This window comes from Ranitomeya variabilis, chromosome 6, assembly GCF_051348905.1.
Source record: "Ranitomeya variabilis isolate aRanVar5 chromosome 6, aRanVar5.hap1, whole genome shotgun sequence".
In the NCBI taxonomy this organism is placed as follows: Eukaryota; Metazoa; Chordata; class Amphibia; order Anura; family Dendrobatidae; genus Ranitomeya; species Ranitomeya variabilis.
In genome coordinates, this window is record NC_135237.1 from 14471777 (window position 1) to 14478449 (window position 6673).

Here is a 6673-nt window from a genome sequence, read left to right on the forward strand (position 1 = left end):
GACTTTACCACTTATAAAACTGTGTCCTGTAGTTGTCTTGTTCCACGCAAAGAGTCTCCTGAGTTATCCCCTATAATTATTACAAATATAACTACTATAATACAGCTCCTATTTACAAGAATATAAATACTATAATACTGCTCCTGTGTACAAGAGTATAACTACTATAATACTGCTCCCTATGTACAAGAATATAAATACTATAATACTGTTCATATGAACAAGAATATAACTACTATAATACTGCCCCTATGTACAAGAATATAACTACTATAATACTGCTCCTATGTACAAGAATATAACTACTATAATACTGCTCCTATGTACAAGAATATAGCTACTATAATACTGCCCCTATGTACAAGAATATAACTACTATAATACTGCCCCTATGTACAAGAATATAACTACTATCATACTGCCCCTATGTATAAGAATATAACTACTATAATACTGCCCCCTATGTACAAGAATATAACTACTATAATACTGCCCCTATATACAAGAATATATCTACTATAATACTGCTCCTATGTACAAGAATATAACTACTATAATACTGCTCCCTATGTACAAGAATATAAATACTATAATACTGCTCCCTATGTACAAGAATATAACTACTATAATACTCCTCCTATGTACAAGAATATAACTACTATAATACTGCCCCCTATGTACAAGAATATAACTACTATAATACTGCCCCCTATGTACAAGAATATAACTACTATAATACTGCCCCCTATGTACAAGAGTATAACTACTATAATACTGCCCCCTATGTACAAGAGTATAACTACTATAATACTGCTCCTATGTAGTAGAATATAACTTTTAATACCGCCTTATTTGCTCAGTAATATGCTAGTTATCAGGGAGGGGATATGATCCATATAATTTGGGGTTTTGCTGTAACTGATCCTTTAAATGGAGTTTACTTTTTTGCGCCTAATGATTTTGTTAATATAAAATGTCAACATTGGGTTTGTACAAATATAATCTAATCTTTAGCGTTGGACGTCACTTCCATGAGTGCCGTCTGGACGTTACCGAGTCCCCAATGGGTACACCGCTGATTTATGTCTTCTGGCTACAGAGCTGTATGGCGATATTTCTCCCTGTAGATGACGACGTTTTCTCTGGTGATGCTTCCCCTGAAAATCGGACTGTAGCGGGGTCAGTGGATGAGGATGAATATGGCGGTGCCCCCCTGGACCTGGTAATTATCATTATTACTATAGATACATTGTGTGCTGCAATTCTTATGTTAACCCTATAAATGCCCAGTGCAGGCGTGTAAAGCGTTCAGTGCTGCCTCTTCCCACTTATCTATAGTGACAGCTGGCTATAAGCACCATAGAAGCCCCTGATACATTGTGTCTGCGCCATAGAAGCCCCTGATACATTGTGTCTGCGGCATGGAGCGCACACTCAGCCATGACTGATCTGGCGATAGGTGGGAGTCCCGCTGTCCGGACCCTCCCAATCCAGCAATTACCATGTGTACCCCGGAGAGGTGGCCACTTGTATACCCCTGACCAGCACTTCTAGCCCCTTCACTGCCAAAGAATACAAGGTTTGCTCTTATTAACCCCTTCCCTGCTCTGGTCACCACAAATAGCATTGTTAACCCTTTGAGTATCCTATGCCACCTGTTATATTTTTAGCAACCTTTTCACCAATCTAGATCACCAGATATCTCAAAGTTGTCACCTAGTTACTGGATAAGTGATCCATTACCTGGACCGGAGTACCCCCCCTAATAGCATGTCTGGTGGGGTACAGACCAGTAGTGATGGGGCACTTGTACCCTTCCTGGTACTTCAGGGCAGTGACAAGGTTAGTGATAGCCTAGGGAAGTGAAGGTGCTAATAACATTACCCCTGGTGGGCTAGGGTAGTCGAGGAGTTAACTTTACCTAGAAGATTGAGGAGAAAAGAATGAACCCCTTCAATATCTTAGACCAATAAGGAAACTACCATCATCATCCACCATAAACTGTGAGGGAGACCACCATTACCCCATCCATCGTCCTAGACCATGAGGAGAGCAGAAAGGTCTCCACAACCCCAGACCAGCAGAGACATTGGCGCTCAGTCCTCCTCAGCCCCGACCACTGCTGAACTCTGAATCAGACACCTCACTCTCCTTCTTTCAATTCATAACAGATTAAAGTTGTAGGAAATAAATCTGTGACTTTGAGGTTTTCAATATTTTTTTTTTTGCACCAGATCCCAGACAACGAAGCAGGAGAGGAAAGTGGAGATCTAATCCCAGAAGACAGCGAAGAGCAAGTGACAGCTGAACTGACAGCAGCCCAAGTGCCCATCATGTCCTCCAGGAGCTGCGTGCAGTGTATATTCCGGTGGCTGCAGAGGAGGTGACAGCTGGAAGCCCGATGTAGGAAGAAGCAGAACCCTAGGGGTCAACACTGAAAATGTCCTTACTGCAAAGTCTGCAATAAATGTTTGTTTCTTCTGACTATTTCCCCAATTATAATTACTCTTGTGTATCAGAATAATTAGTGCAATTCACCATACACCAGTCCAATAATGCGGAAGATTATTAATACCGCCACTAACCACACAATGACGCATTTCTAGGCATAATACCAATCTGATACAATGTATCAAACTAACTGTTGTACCACGTCCAAGTATTACCATAGTGTGCCACATAATGATTAATACTGTAATAAAACTATAATACTGACATACCATGAAAACCAGTAATCACTCTATAAAATGTAACATCATGACTACATATTGCTTCTATAAAATGAAAGCATAAAACTACACAACGTGCCCAATTATTACAGCTATACAGTGACTGAATAATGCCGCCATACTACGAAAGAATAATACTGCCATACCTTTGCAGCGCCCCCACTGTCGCAGGGCCGAGGGGTACCCAGTACCGGGCCTCTGAGTCTCTGTTCTGGGGTTGTCACGGTGGCTAGACCCGGTCCGTGACCCTGCTGAGGGACGCACAATGAAAGGTGGTGGTATGGTGCTGATGTTACGGTGCAGTGTAGTGCCGGTCGCGGTCAATAACGAGGACACCAGGTTGCAGTCTCTTTACCTCTTTACTGAAGGCTTCTGAGTCCTCAATCCGGAATACGGTTAACCGGGCTGCGCAAGTCCGGCCGGTCCGATGGCTCCTCCAGAGTTCTCTTTGCAGGTGGAAATCTGTGCCTACCTTCCTGCGCCTGTGTGTTGTGGTCCTCCCCTGCTGTGCTTACGGGATAGTACCCCACAACTGTTGTGTCTGTTTCTCGTGTTCCCTCACAACTCGATTCTGATGTTCTCCCTCTACGTCCCCCTGATCTTACGGTTAGGACGCACCCGTATGACGGGGAGGCTCGGAGCTCTTCCGGGACTCTAGCGTCGCCCCACTCCTGTTGTAACCCCCCTGTGTCTTCCTAGGTCAATTGGGTGAGACAGCCCGCCTGTAACTGACTGTCCTGCCATAGGTTTGAAGTTTGGCTTGGAGCTCTATACTTCCTCGGCGTTCCGGTCACCGGTTATGCGCCTCAGTAGGATGTTGCCTCGTCTTACAGCACGACTCCTACTGGTGTTTCTCCTTGTTGCGTTGATCTCGTTTCTCACTCAGCACAATAAACCTCGCTTCTTATCCTTTCTTGGGGTACCGCCGCTATATCGTGCAGGTACGGTCCCGTAACGTTCTCTCTGGTTGCTAGGCCTCTGTCAGGATCCCACCCCTGACAGGGACCCTTCCGAATCTTCCCCTACAACACCCTCTGCCACAAGGTGTTGCCTGGTTCCAACCCAGTCAGCTTTCTCTCTAACTTCCTGCCTAACCCCCAGTTTTACCAGATTGTGAGGAGTGGCCTAATAAATAGAACCCTTAGCTCCCCCTGGAGGCCAGACTGTGAAATGTATTGGTGTCTGTGATACCTGGTCAGATGAACTCCTTCAGTGCCATCAGACGTACCATTGCCCCCCTTAGCGGCGGAGCAACAGTACTGCAACGACCAGGACTCTGGGGCGCTGCACTCCCCCCCGGTTAACTCCAGTACTCCTGGACTGGGAAGAAAACAACAATACATGTCAGCAAAAAGACATACAATTTTGAAAATGCAAGTACAAGTAAACTTTTTAACAGAGCTTCCCTTTATGGGAGGTGAGGACACTTGAACGTTACAAACATGGTTAAATACTTTAAATAACAGACTATAAATAACTTCTTTTACCCAACCGGGTATTCTACTCAGTGCAAAACTTGTGAACAATAATTTAACATTGCCTTTAAGGACGTACTCGCTAAATCCACTAAAGACCTTCTTATAAGACATTATAAGGCTACTCAACATTTTTCCATTCTCCTACTTTACGTCTGCAGGACCGCCTGTCCTAACTGCTCCAGACCTACTGCCTCTCCTTTCTGTACAGGACCGCCCCTTTCCGCCCGGGCCTACTGTCCTTCCACTACTATACACAGTATAGAACATATCATTTTTCTTTCAGTTCAAGATCACTGAGCCATCTCTGTATGGCTCCTAGGAGGACTCACTAACTAACCCCGTACGGGTTCACTTCCTGTCCTCGTTCTTCTATCAACATCATTAAACATTTCTTACAATCAACTAGTTAGCTACATTTAACTCACATATCAGCATTATTACTTTTCCTTTTAGAGCATCATCATTCTCTAAGTACTATCAATGAACATCCCCTTTAAGAGGGGACCAAGTCTCTATGAGGTAGTGCAACTTCTCAAGCTGCAAGTCCGTATGCAGCAAGGACTCTGGTACTGCTTCCAGGAACAGTTTCTTCGCAAAGAGTCCTTTCTTTTATAAAACCAGTAGAGAGCACCTTTAAGAAGGTGCAAACTATTTACAACATTAGTTTTTGAATCATTCACCGTCCATGATTCGGCAGTCCTTTGATAACTGTGCAAAAGTAGAAAACAAACAAAAAAACAATAGGGATCCCGGGTCAACAAAGGGATCCCTTTAAGAGTTAACCCTGGATGGGTTTTAGCAGCAAAACAGCAGAGAAAACAATTAACTATGTACATTCAATAAAGCATTCTTGCTTACTTAGTCTTCTTGTAGTGTAGGGGGTGGTCTCCGATCCGCGGCTGATGCGGTATCGGTACCGGTGGTTGATCTCTCAGGTGCCGTCAGATCACCCGGTGTCTGGATCTGAAGGCTAACCCTGTTTGCAAGTTCGGTAGCCGCCACAAGGCGGACGGTGGTGAGAGTAACAAGATCTGTCAAGCCCGGATCCCTCATGGTCGGGGCAACAGGTGACGCCCCTTCAGGCTCGCAGCGTTGGACATTCCGAGCGCACCACCCTTGCGCACTCCGGTGGCGGGTGTAGGTCACCTGATCCCCCCTTTGCAATGGGTCACCATATTGGTTACAGCAGGGAGTTTTCACGTTGTAACTAGTAACAAAGACGTCAGTCGGTAGTCCCGGTTCCTGTATGGAGCCCCAACCCCTCTTCGGGTGGAAGGCCAGCACAGTTCCCCGCTTTACCACGTCTTTCCTGCCGTGCGCAGACTTTCTGCGTTGCGTTTGTGGCGTGTCAGGTTGTTCCGTCTCGTCTCGGTGTCTCCAATGCAAGATTAAACATTGTTTATACTGTTCCCAAGTGAGCACAGCAAGGGTGAGGCCGTCCTCCCGGGCTCCATCTGGCCCGGTCCAGGGGGTGTCCCACCGGAGGACCACCCCGTCTGGGCCCACGTCTATGGGTTCTCCCATCTTGGTCGGTAGTGGAGGTACCAGCTTCCCCATCGCGTCGGAAGTGAGGATCACCCGCTCCACCGAGAAGAAACAGTTATTGCTGGGGTGGGGAGCGGTCACGGGAGCGGGATCGGTCAGGAGAGCTGGATCGGTCGGGTGAGCAGAATCGGCCGGGGGAGTAGGGGCGCCGTCCATACCTGCGCCTGATGTGATTCCACCGATGTCGATCTGTTCCGTTGACGAGGACACTGGAATCGGCCGCAGCCCGGACTGCGGTTCCTCCGAGGTGGCCTCTTGATGTGGTTCCGCCCTCCATGGCTCCGTGATCGGGACAGGTAGGCTCGGCTCCTCCGTCGGCGGCTCCAGGGAGTTCAGATCCTTCACCGGCGGTGGACGCGAGTCCGCCTCTGATGGGTGAGGGCAAGCCGGGATCGCTTCGCCGCTGCTCGGGCACTTGCTGTTCATCATCGCTGTCCGGCATTCGGCGGCAACGCATGCACCTGGCTCCGCCATTTCTCCGGGGTCGAGCTCTCTCTTCACCTCGTTCCCGCCGTTGCAAATCAAGGGGTGGTTCTCCTCTGCTGCTGGGCAAGTCGTCATCTCGCAGCAGAAGTCGGAGGGGGCGGTCGCTACTTCTGGCGCCGCTTTGGTAGTCTCCTCCCATGGCACGCCCTCCTTCTCCTTCTGCGTTCCTTGTGGTGCTGCAATGGCGGCGGGTTTTGGCGGGAACTTTTGGCGGCAAGTAGCAATCCACAGTCTTTGCAATAAGTCACAGTCCAACTATAATAAATCACAGTTCCAAGGCACACATGACCTGATTCTTCAGGCTTAAGTAGATCCTGTTCGTGACGCCAAAATTGCAGCGCCCCCACTGTCGCAGGGCCGAGGGGTACCCGGTACCGGGCCTCTGAGTCTCTGTTCTGGGGTTCTCATGGTGGCTAGACCCGGTCCGTGACCCTG